At 39.3% G+C, this 14827-nt stretch overlaps 1 long non-coding RNA gene across 1 annotated transcript in view; it reads right to left on the bottom strand.

The window, feature by feature from the left end:
* The window catches only part of LOC135330133 (uncharacterized), a 102824-nt gene that overhangs the window by 29679 nt on the left and 58318 nt on the right, over nt 1-14827 (bottom strand). The window contains exon 7 of the long non-coding RNA XR_010391943.1: nt 12883-12941. This is a non-coding gene — a long non-coding RNA (uncharacterized LOC135330133). The remainder of the gene's footprint in view (nt 1-12882; nt 12942-14827) is intronic.

Genomic DNA, 14827 nt, shown 5'->3' with positions numbered 1-14827 from the left:
GCTCTGACTCTGCAGCACAGGGCACAAACTTTGCTCATACCATCACCCAGCCCCAGGAGTCAGCATGAACAGAATCAATTCAAGATACTTGGTTTTAAGACCTCAACAACAGCCACCAAAGGCAAATCTAGTTGTTGTTTCTGTATAGCCTGTGAGAGAGAATGAGACAGTAAATGTATGAGAGTGTACTGTCTTCAGTAAAAGACCTACAACTCTTAGCCAAAACTAGGAAGTCTGTCCACTTCATCAGTGCTGAAAAGCAGGATCTCTCCTTTCTTAACTTTTTGCTGCATCAAAAGAGTAACTTACATGGACATAGATCATTGATTTCAGGATATGATTTTATCAGCCATTTGGAAAGCTTGAGTATCTCCTTGCTCTCTCATTGTGGAAGTATTAACAGAAGGTTTTATAGTAGAGTAACATTTGCCATGCATTCTCATAAATGTTTTATACATCCTTTTACTTCTCATATTCTGTCAGCTGGGCTTCACAATCATGCTAGATACTTCCTAATTCACCTTCCTTTCCTTCATCTATATGTTTGGTCTGTTTGTCTTTCCTTCTTTCCATTACATGTGGAAAGCCTTCTTTCTGAGGTAGCAATCATCTCATGATGTAATTACTTGCACCTTGTATGAAGACTTTCTAGGAGAGTTACATTTGTGCATGGGATGGGTAGGAACACTTGTCTGGAACAGCAAGGAACACTGACTGAAATAGGTACATTTACAAGCCAAATGTTACAGTCCATTCTGAGTTCTTTCCAGTGCAAACAATGTTGTGCTTGGAGAAAAGCTGGAGCATTACAGGCACTAAGACTGGATTTGGGCTTCTGGACTGGTTCTGCATAATTCTATATTGCTTCCTATACTTCAAAAGCATTTTATTCATTGTAGCTACATTTGAAAATAAACCTTTAAAAGATTTCTTCCTCTGACTACATTTTATTAAAAGCTTATATATATACACACATACAAGAAATACTTAGCAAAACTTGGAAAATAATTCTTTCTTTTTCTCTGCTCACTAACAGAAAAATCTATATTCTGCACAGGGAATTGACGATGATTATTATATTAGTGTTATGAACATTTTTCCCTTATGCAACAAGTTGTTGGGGTTGAAGGCATTTTTTAAAGTCACAAAAAGAGATTAGGTTCCCAATATGCTGGTGAATAAGTAGATAATCAGAAGAGAAGCTGAGAAGGCACAATTGCTTTATTGTAGTAGGGGCCACACCTAGCCAAACAGTGGAATAGATCTCAGCTAGGCAAATGCAAAACCCTAACCAGGGTAGGTTTTCCAGTGAAGATTTAAGGGCTAAAGCCTATAACTAATTGAACATCATAACCACGGTCCATGAAATTTCTTTAGCATAAGCATAACTTAGGAGTTGACATAACAACTCCCACGCTTAAGTCTGTGATGGATTCTATCTCTGGTAACACCATTTCCTAAACCGAACCCCAAGAGGGGATGTAAGGGTGAGGTGGGGCACCGCCTGGACTCCCAGCAGGGACAGATACACAAACACAAGGCATACAATGGTCGATATGGAGCATTTATTACCTCTGAGTCTGAACGGAGTTTCCCTGGCATTTTCCTGGTCAAGGCAATAATGGTGTGGGGGATCCCTGGCACTGCTGAGCATCGGTCCAGGGTGAGGAACACCGGGGGGGGGGCACTAGATGAAGTTTTTATGCACCATACACATGCGCACTAAGCCTGTTGAGCTCATTGTTATTCCCGATTCAAAGCCCAGGTGCAGCGCCACCCTGGCACAGGCTCAACTACATGACTATGGGTCAACATGCCCTGTTGATGCTCCTTTTCCCACGGAATGGTCTGGCTAACTTCCATCGCCTATCTCCTCGACGTTCTTCTGCACTTTCCCATACAGAGGATAAAGAGGGAAGGATGGAAGGGAGGAGCTGGGCAGCATGTACATATTCACACAAAATTCTTCCAAAGTATAAGGGGTAGCAAGACAGAAATCATGAAGGTGATTGTAGGGAGAAAAATGCTCAAGGCTGTACTTCCTCTGCACAGAAAGTTAGGGGTTGATCTTGTCATACAAAGTTAAACCTGATAGGTCAGTGAGACTGAATAGATAGTTGTACAGGTGAAAATGAAAGATGCCTGTGCTTAATGCAGTGGAAAGAGTAAAGGCAGTAGAGAAATGAACAAAGTGGTCAGAAGAAATGGCCATGCAGACGAGTCAGGCAGAAGCACATCAAACAGACTTGAGAGGACAAAGTGAAGAGACAGCAGAAGGAGACATCTATAATCAATTTGTTCATGGATAAGGACATGGACAAGCACTTTGATAGTACAGGCAGAAAGGTCAGATCAGTGGATCTCAAAGCACATTGCAAACCCATTCATTAAGCCTGCTCCATACCCCTGGCACCTAGCTACTGTATAACTTGGTATTCATCACAGGAATCACTAAAGCGAGGCACAGAGTGGTTCAGTGACTTTGTTCAAGGTCACAGAGTTTGGAATAGAACCCAGGCAATCTACATCTTCTGACAGCTGCTCCCAGCACCAGCCTGTCCTGTACTTTTGGGACATGGGAATTCACTTTGGAAGTCAAACTGCAATCGTGATCATCCTAGCAATAAAAACAAAAAAGGTATTAAAAACATAATTTGAATGTTCAGGTCCAACAAATATAACACAAAATGGTATTTTTAAACAGTTCTTCAGGAAAAAACACTTTCCACATTTCACCAAACTGGAGGCAGAGTTAGAAGATGAATGGTCATGGGCATCATCTACAAGTGAGACAAATGTTAACATAACTTAATTAAGAGTCAGATCCTGTAAGATGCTCAGCACACTCACAGCCATTGATCTCAGAGGATCAGGCTTTAACATTACAAGAAAAGTCTCTCATTTGTCCTATGTGAACCCACAAAGGAATTAATAGAATCAATGTCCTTTTTTCTAACAACAAGTTTTTATCATTTCCCAATATGGTATGAGACAAACCTTCGTATCAAAAGGATGGGATATTAACTCATTATGTAGCAGCTTTACAACTCAGACCTCGTAGATCAGCAGACCCTTTCAAAGTCATAACCAAAGTCATAATCAAACACTCATATCCAATCAGACTTCAGAAATGAAGCCTATTTCTTTGGATGCAATGTACTCCAAGGACTAACCTAGACTCACAGGTTTGCATTTATTCTATAAAGCAACCTAAAATGCCAGATGCAACATAAAATGGGATTATATATGATTTATAAGCATAAAAATGGTTCAGCTGCAATCATCTGTTTTCTTCAAGTCCAAGGCTGATTAATAGTTTCAGGGGGGAAAAAAAAGCCAAACATTATACAAAGCTTTTTCTTTACTGGAAACTAAATTCTCTGTAATGGGCCCCTCTTCTCTTGTTAGTTATTGTTAGGAGTCCTGCAAGTAACACAGTATGGTGTGGGAGACATCTGTTCTCTCTGGACCAGGGAACTCCTCCTGCCTCCAAGGAGATTGGGTTGTTTATTGTTTTTTGTTTTGTGGGGGAGGAGGAGGGAAGCCTGATATTTTGGGGGTATTTTTAAGCATGAGAATTTATGCTTCACCCAAATTCCTGGGATTTTTTTTAAACTCCCACCCCTAACATTGCAGTAATGCATATTCCTAATGTTTTATGTAAGTGGTCCACACGATTTTTTTTTTTTAATTCTGCCCTTCCCCCTCCCCATCCATATAGTATAGCAGTAAGTTCCAGAGGCTAGCTGGGTAAAATAATGTTTCTTTTGACTGCTTGAAAATGTTTCATGGTGTATCTAACTGTAGGGCTTTGCAGGGAGGGACGGTTTTTAATTTATGTTTAAACAGAACACCCAGAAATAATTTGTCTTCTTTACCATACACATTATTTGGAAGCACAGAAGGCTCATTTTCTCTCCTCTTCAGAATAACTGTGTTGATCAAAAGCATTAACAAAAATCACAGACTTTGAATAAACTTTTGGGGAAATCTTCCAAAACCAATCTTCTGACCTGGTCCCATTTCTAATCTTTCACAGGATTAAAAAGATCAATGCATCTTTTTGGATTAGTATATTCAGTTTCTGATGCTCAATATACTTCAGAAGCTCAGCTGAAATGGAAGACAACACACTTATTCCTATATCTCCTGTGTTATATAAGAGTTCAGGCTAGACAAAGAAAACAGAACCACAAACTTGAAAATGTGTAGATCTGTGTTTTCTGGGCCCCACTAAACTGTCCACATCCAAGTAAACTTAACAGCACATGTAATCAGGCAAGCAAGCAGTAACTTTTCAGGCACTATATATCTGACAACATTCTGGCATAAAATATGAAAGAATTTAGAAAGTTAGGGCAAATACAGTAGCTTTCTAACAAAGACTAGCATCTCACTGGCTGGGGGTCCAGAAAGCCATAGAACTGTATCATAGATAAGCAAACTCAAAGCAAAACATGAAAACAGACAAAATATTTCCTATTGTATTCAGGAAGCTACTACTGTTTCTTTGTCAATAAAGCAATAGACAAAGTGATTTATCAAATTATGGCAGCACTGACACCCTTTCCTTCCTCCAGTCTCAATATAGCCAATGCATCTTTGTCACATTTTCTTATTTGATAATCTTTAAAATACTGTTTCATAACCCCCCTTCTCAAAAGCCAATTATTAAAAGCGCCCCTGCCTTCCCCTCCCCCTCCCCAAAGTAGTTAAATGTTTACTTCAATCTAGGCTCATTATGATGCTTCATCAATCTCAAAAAAGACTTAAACATATGTCTGAAATTTAAGCACATGTTTAAAATCCTGTGCTGAATCAGGGTTTCTTTGAAAGACTGTATCCAACATCAGCAGATGGAATGAAGTGTTCTTCCAGTGACAAATTTGTTTTCTGCACTGAATATACTTGTATTTTTTCCTATTCTAATATTTATTACATAAGGTATAGGAAGTCATCCACCACACTCAGTGCTGGGATACAGGCTATCCTGTGTACCCAACTCGTTTCTGTTTTCTCAGAATCACTACTCAAACATTCTGCTCTTCAAACAGTTCAAAGAAATTAATCAACCTGTCATTTTCACTTTAACATTTCGGCCAGGACACTTTTGAGCTTAATTCTTGCGTGCAATGTTTTCAAGTTATCCAATATAATGTGCACAGCATTTTAAATCATTGATGGTTTAGTTTTGTGCCTTCCATTGTGTTACAAATAATGGCCCATTAATCACTTCAATTGAGTTTGTAGGTATGATACTCAAATCTTTTTTTCCAATTTATTTGCAAACTGTTCCAGCATTCATTAGCATGGAGTACAAAGACAGGTGATTTAAAGTCTCTATGCAACAGGACAACCCAACATTTCAACTTCTGATTTTGTCCTGAAATAGGGAGAAAAGGAGGAGGAAAGAAAATTTAACTTGTTTCCATGAACCAAAGAGTCTGAAAACCATGTCAAAACAAACTGAGTTTTCCATGTGGGGATAGGAAACAGATTCCCCTCACATTCCTCCTGTTGGCCATATTCTTTGGCCACTGAACATCTGCCAGAACATGCCAAGAATCACACAGGCAAGAAGCACTGCCTGGGGACAGAGAGGGAGGAAGGAGGCATGTACCCCTTTCTGTTCCCTGCCCACAAGAAAGAATACAGACCAAAACCACTACTCCAGGCAGTGGTATGTGCTCATTGTGGACTCAAAGAAAACTGACAGCGCAGGAACCAAGCCACAAAAAATGTCTGCAGTGCAAGATTTTTCATTCTGAATTTGGCCCACCTTTATTTTTTGTTTACCAGCTTATGATATGCTTGCTGTTGTATCTGTATGCACTACATTTATATTCAGTCTAACCTGGCTTTTACTCTCTCACCTTTCATTTCCAATTACATGCCAAATAAAGCCTGCATTGCATGAGAAGACTGAAAGTGGCAGCTGAAAGACTGAAAGTTTTTTTTCCTAAGGGGCATAAGGGTGAAGATACAAACCTTGCTGGATGTTTCCAAGAGAAGAAATTGATCTTTACTAATGCAGTAGTTATAGCCAGGTCAGATGAGGCCACCAAGTCAAGGCAGGTGCTGGATCGCAGGGATTCCACGCTGTGACAGTACAACATGAGTGTCACGTTCATGCTTCAGCAATTCCCAGTTTGATCCATATGCTGCTCAAGGCTTCCTGAGAGCTTTGTAGGGATAATATACTTGCTTTTATCCCTTTCCAGAGGCATACTGGAGGCACCCCATTCCAGCAGCTTTGCACTGTCCAATTTGGCCATGCTGCTCAAAACAAGTAATCCACATGACCATTTCTAAGAGCTGTTACAGGGATGCTGGCATGAACCTGCAGCCAGTAGCTAGCATGCAAACATGGGAGCCTTGGTATGGACTAGTCAGGCTGCAGCCAGCACACATGAAAGTGTCAGTGCAGGTGTTTGACATTCTGGGCAGTGTCACTATCATTTACAGCTTCAGTTTGGCCGCTGCTTATAGGTCACTAGGACCTGTGAATACAAGAGGAGACACCAGTGAAATAAACTCCAACCACCACGTTGGCACTGCATCTAAGGGGTATCACTGCTACTTAGCCAAGCTTTATTTAAGCAAGCTGAGGTGTTAAATGTAGTGTAGCTGGCCTCAGCGAGGACTACTAAAGTATCTGGTGGTCAAAGCTCACACCGCTGCATCTCCTATACTACCCTGACCCAGTTTAAAAACAGCTCAGCTATGTTTACTTGAGGTTTAACCAAACCTCTGCACTACAGGGTGGACATATCCTTCAGTATCTGCTGGCAGTCCTACAAATGGTGCTCCACCTGTGGCCCATCTGGCCATTTCATTTTATGTTGTGTATCTGAGCTGTTGCTCTGTTCTGAAGGTTGGTCTCTACTTGGGCTTCACCACAAGACACACTAATGCTGAGGAGTTTGCGCAGAATGATAAAAGTTTCTCATTACAGACTAGAAATGTTGATCTTAATAGGAGCAAAAGCAAATTTTATGCCATATATTTTGCTTGTAGTTTGCTTAACACACACAGAGCATTATCTGTCTATACAGTATATCTCATTACAGTCACACATACTCTACTCTAAACTTTGTTATTCATACTTTGTAATGCAGATCACAGCACTCCAGGTAGCTTCCTTTATCCAATTTTCCTTGCAGGAAGATAAAAGGAACTTACTATACTATGGGTGAAGTGCACTTGGTTTTGGCAAGAATATTCAGGAGGCTCAGCAGGACACACAGGTTAAGGCACTGCTTCTATAGGACTTCTGTGCTCTCTTTAATTACCTATCGAAGATACAGCAATTGGCAACAGCTTGCCTGGTCTAAACCATATGAAACCTAGAAATCAGAGAATGTGAGGATAATCCCACAGTCAATTAGTTGATTCATATCCTGGATGCTTTCTTCATCTATACTATTATCTATACATTAATAGCCTACCAAAGTCACAAATCACTGACAAAGCCATTGTGTCTACCAATGGAAAGTTACACTTTCTCATGACACAGCAATGAAGTAAATGAGGTCAAACAAATAGCATTGGTCACTTTGTTCTGTCATATTAGTTAACAGCAAAGTGTAGGATAAATTTTGTGGAATGAATTAATTTTCTAATAATACATTGCATATAGAGTACTCACATACTTCAGGTTCTGGAAGGTTTGAATTTTCAGAGTATTTGTAAAAATAAAATCAATCTTTAATAATTCATGCAATTAGTGGTGCTTTCTTTTTAACCCAAATGGAAATGCACTGCAAGTGTTTCATGAGCAAATGCTAGTATTGTTAAAACAAACATAATATTTACTCATTATGTGAATTATGATAGCACTCAAAAACCCTGGTGAAGTATTATACCACACTTTTTGTTAGAAATTATACAATTTAAAAAAAATGACATTTCCTTGATACAGTTATATACCTGTGGGAGATAACATATTCTGTGGATGAGAGGGGAGTCAATTTTCACAGAGTATCTACATTTAGATATTCAAACTGGCTCTTATGTGTTCAGATCAGTTCAGTGAAATCTTGGCCTGAAGCCAACAACAAAACTAGCAACTTCATCAGAAGCAGAATCTCACCCTTTTTAGGTCCTAATGCTAGTTTTTTCTTCAAAATACAACTCTAGAATGTCTTATGGAGGCATCTGGGTCAGAAGATTAACACTGTACATTTTTCTAAATCACAGAATAACCCAGAGTTAAGCCATGGGAAAGTATTAAAATGACATCTGCAGACAGTCTAAGAAAAGACTTCTTGGAACAACAACAACTGCAACAATCTCCTCTTCAACAGCCTTCCAGCCACATTGGTAAACAAAGGCAAAATCTTCATCCCCCCAGCCTGTAAAGGAACTTGAAGAAAGGTTGGATGATGGGAAAAAAGACGTCGCAGACAGATCAGATGTATGCCGTCTTACAGACCTCAGCATACCCTGGTTTAGTGCACTTGCATAAACACAGCCAGCAAATCTGGTGACGGTGCTCCAGAAGAGAGAGACTGCAAATTACTACTAAGGAAGTTTATCAGCTGTCCACCATTAACAAGAGTAACTAGTACTAGTTACAAGAGTTGTTTTGCTTGCCTACATTCAATTTTTGTTTGTTTACATTCTGTCGTGACCGTTCACTCCTGTGTACTGCCAGTGCTGAACAGAATTGCCATTTTAGCTTCCTACCTATTGTAAGTAATGCCACCTTTTAATCCCCTAGCAGTTTAATCCACAATGGCATTGGGTGAACGCTGCAAATTCCAACTCAGAAAAAGATCTGCAAAGATATCTGGATAACTAAAAATGCAAAAAGTCATACAGGAAGTTTTCAAACACATTTAAGGCAGATAAGTTACCTAATTTAACCCGGTTTAGGACACATCTACATGATCCAGTGGAGTATGCTATAAACACAAACAAGCTTACAGTAGGCAAGGCCTCCTCTGGATGTAAAAGCTGAATAGCCACTTCAGCAGCATAAGATGCCAACATTAATTACCTCTGATTATCCTTGCTTTGGTTTCTATTTCATAGTTCCTGCTGACTCATAATTCAAAAAGTTTTAGAAATCCTAACAGGCATCCATGCAGATCTTCAAGCAACTCCACGTTTTCAAAATTCTCCCACTTACAGCTTTAGAAAAGGAAGCTTAGGCTTAGGCATTTCAGTTTAGGCATTTTTAAAAATGTGTATACAGTGCTTACATCACCAAGCAATAAACATTGTATCAAATCTCTATGTATAACTCCCCTAGTTTGAGACTTTGTAAAGACATCTGTAAAAAAATTATAGCACAATGAATTGAGATGCTATATGAACACAATTTAAAGTATTTTTTCGTATGCCATTTTAGGTGTTTAGCCTCGCATTTTTACTTGCTAAGCAAAAGAACATCAGCCTCTGTCAATACAAATGATTTTAGCTGTAAATTTTGAAAAGGCAAAAGACAATAACAAAATACAGGAAGTCAAGTCAACATAGAATTCTCTCTCTAAACAAACAACTTTACTAATATTCATTGAAATTTTGGCCAAGCCCCCAAACACAAGGTTCATTATTTAGACTTTACTTGAGTAAATTGAAATAGAAAGAGAGAGACCTAGCATAACAATAATAATAATAATAAAAAAAAGAAGCTTGGGAGCAAATTATGCAGGAACTTTAAAAATATGTCTAAGGGTTTGTCTAAAATGAAAAAGGAAAGAGAGAAAAAAAAATAAAGATTTATTAGATCCAAACTCCAATGAAGAGAGCAGCATTAACAAAGGCTGATAAATGCAAGAACTTAAGACTGGCAATCTCAGTATTGCACGTCTGTTATAAAGTTGGCCACATGGTGAACTCCTTTGGGGAAGAGAAAATACGGAGAACATGGATAATCTTAAACAATGATATTCCCAGTGAGCCAAATATCTTTATTTAAAGGATTTTAAACTCATGCCAAACATTAATAAATTACAGGATTCTTCCAAAAGCTGCCATCAGATTAGTTAAGCAGAACAGCAAAGGTGCACACAATCTTCATTTGCAAGGACTGACATCCAAATTTATGTTTCTAACCCTGCTCCTCATTGAAAAACGTCAGTTCTGTAGCATCTGGGACTGTTCAGTACTTCTAAAAATTAGGCCATTTATATGTCAGTTCTTAGATATGAATTTAGGAATCCAACCCACAGATGTGACCAGACTCCCCATAAACATTCTTTGATTTTGCCTTTGTGCTTGACACAACGTGTTGCAAATAATGAACCCATTTCAAACTGATCTGTGTAAAATATGCCTAGCAAAGGCCAAATCTCAACACATTGCCCAGTTCAGCTTTCCTTGTACAGATTCAAAGCTCACTCTGAGATCACAATAAAGATTGTCAACATAACCTGGATACTCAGGCTGGGAGGGTTGCTGGATGATTTCTTATTTCCCATAATTAAAAAACAGATAGATTACAGTGGTAAATCTCAGACCCAAATACAAACTTTACAAAGTCTGAACCCAGAAGCAGAATGCCCACATCTCTGTGATAGCTGGAAGAAGATAACAGGCTCAAGAATCTTATTATTTCCTTTCTTGTCAATGGAGTTATCCTTGCTCTGTAACGGTATTCCCTCCTACCACCAACCTAAGGGTTGGGTGGATACTCAAGGATATCCTTGCAAATCAAAGCTATGCCAGTAGCTTCATACACTACTTGCTCCCCTGTCATCAGTTCACAAATCCCCTGTGGAACTAGGCAGTGTTTGCAACCCTTGAATCTTTAAAAGGCAAGGATCTTGCAAAATCAAGCCCAGAGGGAGAGCTCCTCAGCTGGGAGGAAAATGCAACACAGTTCTTCCTACTGACAGCAGTTAAAGTATGACTGAAACCAGCTGAGGATGTTCACTCACCTCTTGAGAAACCATCCTGCAACTTTTGGGCAGAACGCAAGTACACTTCATCAGTCAGTGTTGCTTGACATCACTGCTGTCATTTGTCTTCAGTTCCCTTCAACCCTCCACATTACAAGAAGAGCCAGCCTTTGTAATTTATGAATATAACGCGGTATTACTGACAGTAGCCAATAACACTACTCAATGGCAATATGTTGCCATGGTAAAGCAAGAGTATGCAAATATCTTGTACATAGTAAAAGCATTAATACACAGCTATTGCTGCTTGTACCTCTTAATCCCGACAGAGAAAAGCAAGACTGCCAAAATAAATTATGCCATATTCCAAAACAGTGTCAGACATTTTAGGGGACAGGAGCTTCAAAAGAGTAACTGGAACTCCAGTAGCAGATGCCATATATAATGCACTTCTTAACCAAGATTGCAATATCCTAAAGGTAAAGTCCTTATTCTTACATATACACACATATATATATTTAGGTACATGTGTGTATACACATGCATATATACACACACACACACACAACATACAACATACCCTACATCAGTCCCATGTAAATAAAAAATAAAACCATGATTAATAGCAAATACACTAAAATACAATATACTGATGTTTTTGCTTTATTATTATTGTTTTATCATGCAGTTCCTACAATGATCACATTTCAGTGGTGTATGGTAAGGCCTTGACAGGACTGTAACACTCCGTAAGTGAAAATAAGAGAGTCCATCCAAAGAGCTATTCAAAAATAAATATTTGCCTTATATTTATACCCTTAATAGTTACATTGCTTTCTACATTTCTTTTTTAATAAAAAGAAAAAAAGTGGTGGATGTGAGATGGCACAATAGATAAAAATTAAATATGACATTGAACACAGTAAAACTTTCAAATTTAATAGTGCTGGGAAATGGTAAACTATTAATTATTTTTTACATGAAATGCAACATATGGTCTCTTATAATACAGTACAAAGTCAGAAGGAATACAAATAAAAAACACAGGTAGCTGAAAATAAAAGTTTTAACAAAGTAATCTGATGCTCCCAAATCCTCTCAAAGTTTTTCATTTTATCTAGAATTTCATTGTTTCAACCTTTTACCCCTCAAACCGGAAGAAAGATATTTTGAAAGCTCCTGTTTGGTGATCAGAGCTAAAAATATTATCCCAGCATTTAAAATCACACACAGATCAGACCTGGAAAACTTAAGAAGCTGTTAATATCAATAATGGCTAGCATTTTGTAAACTTTTAAAGAAAATCTATATACTCTCAATTTTGGTTATGGCTATATATCTGAAGGACATTTTAAACCCATATTAAAATATTCTATTTACAGGATAACTTTTATCATATTTTACCTGAGAGAAGAATCTGATAAAATGTGTTTTATTGGTGACGGTAGTATCTACATAACCATGCTGTTTCAAGTTTTTCTGGAAGTGAAAGTGACTAAAACCTCCAAAATTATATTTTTCTTTCCACCATTCAGATGCACAGACAGTTTTTCTAAATGCATTTATGCCAAAAGTCAAGATATTGCTGAGCAGTACTGAGCAATGCCTATTGCTGTTGATAGTGGAATAGAAAATACCTTAGTTTGTTTTAAGATTGACTGATTTTCAATTATTCTAGCTCCAAGCCACTGCTTTTATTCAAAAACAACATTAAGCAGGGAAAGGCACAGCTACTATTATTATACAATAACAATAAAATTGACTGACAACACTGAAAACTAAATCTTTATATATTAATCTCATGGAGGTTTGTTTTTAATTTTTCTGTCTATATACACCAAAATCCTTAAATGACATGTGCAAAATATGTTCAAGTGGGAGGCTTTTCAGAGTTGTGTGATGCTGTTAATGTGAGTTAAAACAGCTTTTTGTCATGAAAATTTGCATTATATCTGGTATTTAGAACACTAAATACATACCTTCTGTATTTTAAACCTTGGCCCAAGCAAGAGCAGCGATTAAGTGAAATACTTACATAACTGACCTGAAGATTGTTGGTTTTCACGTTTTGTTAAACTGGCAGTGCCGCAGCTCCTAAAAATCAACAGAAAGCAAGGAATTACTCAAGTTAAGGATGGTGATAAAGTACCTAAGTCACAGCGTTCAAGAACATGTACGTATATAATATTTTTTTCAGGCTCCACGTTCACCTTTTTTCCTTTGCTTGGAACAATACAGGCTCCCTCAGCCACCAATATCAGTGCTTTAAATTTAACCAAAATCAGTGAATTCAGTGGCTTCCATTTCAAGAATAACATAGCGTTAAAAATCATTCTGTTTTCTTTTTTGCTGGCCCGTGTGTCCCTACGCCTCTGATGCTGGCTGAGCTGAAAGCAGTAGGAAGTTTGGGGCCAGCTTTCAAGCCCGGGTCCTGGCAGGTCGATGGCGTCGTGTTAAATCCTTCCCCTGCCTCCCCTGTGGTGCCCCACTGGCATTTTCCAGTGCTCTTTGCATGGTTTGGCAGCCCTGGTGGGCCCAGGGTATGGTGAGGTGGCAGCGACACCCTCGCCTCAGCGGCTCACAGGGTCCCGATGTGGCAAGGAGGTGCCTGGGGAGCCCAGTCGGGGCAGCGGGGCCCAGCACCCCCATGGTGCCGCTCGGAGCCAGCCTGGGCCAAAATGGCGCCCCCAGCCATTTTGGGGGAGTGGGGTTTGGTCGCAGCCCTGGCATCCAAGGAGCCGTAAATCCGCTCGGAGGCACATCTGAGTCAACTGCAAGGAAGATCGTGCATAAGCAGTGAGTTTCAGCAGTGCAAGGCAGCTTTCCTGGGAGGAACCAGCCCGTACTGGTCCCACAGCTGCAGACACGACCTTGGGCAGTGAGGCGCTGCCAGGCCGCCGCCTTATAGACAGCCCCAACGTGCTTGCCAGGCCCTGGCCCCATGCGCTCCAGCTCATCCAGTTTATTCTGAAACAGTCTCACCTCCCTCAGGATTTCTTTGATCCTCACCATTGAGAATTCATTTTTTTAAATTTAATACTCGGTGAGTCTTGCTGCTAAGGTTCCCCCAAATGGTCCTTTTCCTCCAGCAATGGCCTCATTCAGCTCCTGAAGGGCCCAAGGGTACAAGAGGAGAAGAGCCTGATGCCTCATCTGTCAGGTGAAGGCATGGTATTAGTCAGGTCTTCTCCCTTATAAGCAGAGACACGCAGCAACTCCAGCATACCGCTATATGTTTTAAAAAATATTGTCACCCCCATCACACATGGTCCTTTGTGAAAGAAACAATCCATTATCAAGTAATGCTGCTTGAAACCCCTAATACATTCTTATGGAAAAGGTAGTCTTCAGCAATTTTCAAATGAATTTTCAACATGGCTTTATCAGAACAGGGTTTTTTAATTTGTTTTTTGAAAACTGTTCACTTTGCCTCGTTTTTCATCAAAATGCCAATCAATGCTCTGAAAACAGTAATATATAAACTTGCAAACACCACCCAGATGTTCCCCAAGTAGGACTACTGAATACCTTGTGCCACTGTTCACGCTGATGATGGACTTAATTTTCTGTCATTAACCACAGATAGGGATTTTACCAGGAGAAAGATAAGCTGCCTCTCCTGGGCAGGACAGCCCATTTAGAGACCCAGTATAGAGATGGGGGCTGAAGAATTGGTAGGGATATGCCCTGGGTCTGGTATTTCACTCGCCTGCAACCTCTATAACCCCTCATGCAAGTATAAAGAGTAGGGCTTTTTAATTCTCTGCCATATTTTTCCCCACTTTTATCGCACAAAAACATCTGTTTTATTTACATGGCTGAATTGACTGTACTCTCAAATTTTCATGTGATTTTGTTGTTGTATTTTAATGAAAATTACCTTTTTCATTTCCCATTCAAGACTATAGCTTTCCTCTGAGATTGCCAATAACAAATGTCTCCTGCAGTGACAAGAAAATGAACTGGAGTGCTTGGGAACT

The sequence above is a fragment of the Dromaius novaehollandiae genome, chromosome 1 (genome assembly GCF_036370855.1).
Source record: "Dromaius novaehollandiae isolate bDroNov1 chromosome 1, bDroNov1.hap1, whole genome shotgun sequence".
In the NCBI taxonomy this organism is placed as follows: domain Eukaryota; kingdom Metazoa; phylum Chordata; class Aves; order Casuariiformes; family Dromaiidae; genus Dromaius; species Dromaius novaehollandiae.
This window is presented reverse-complemented; position numbering and strand designations above follow the sequence as displayed.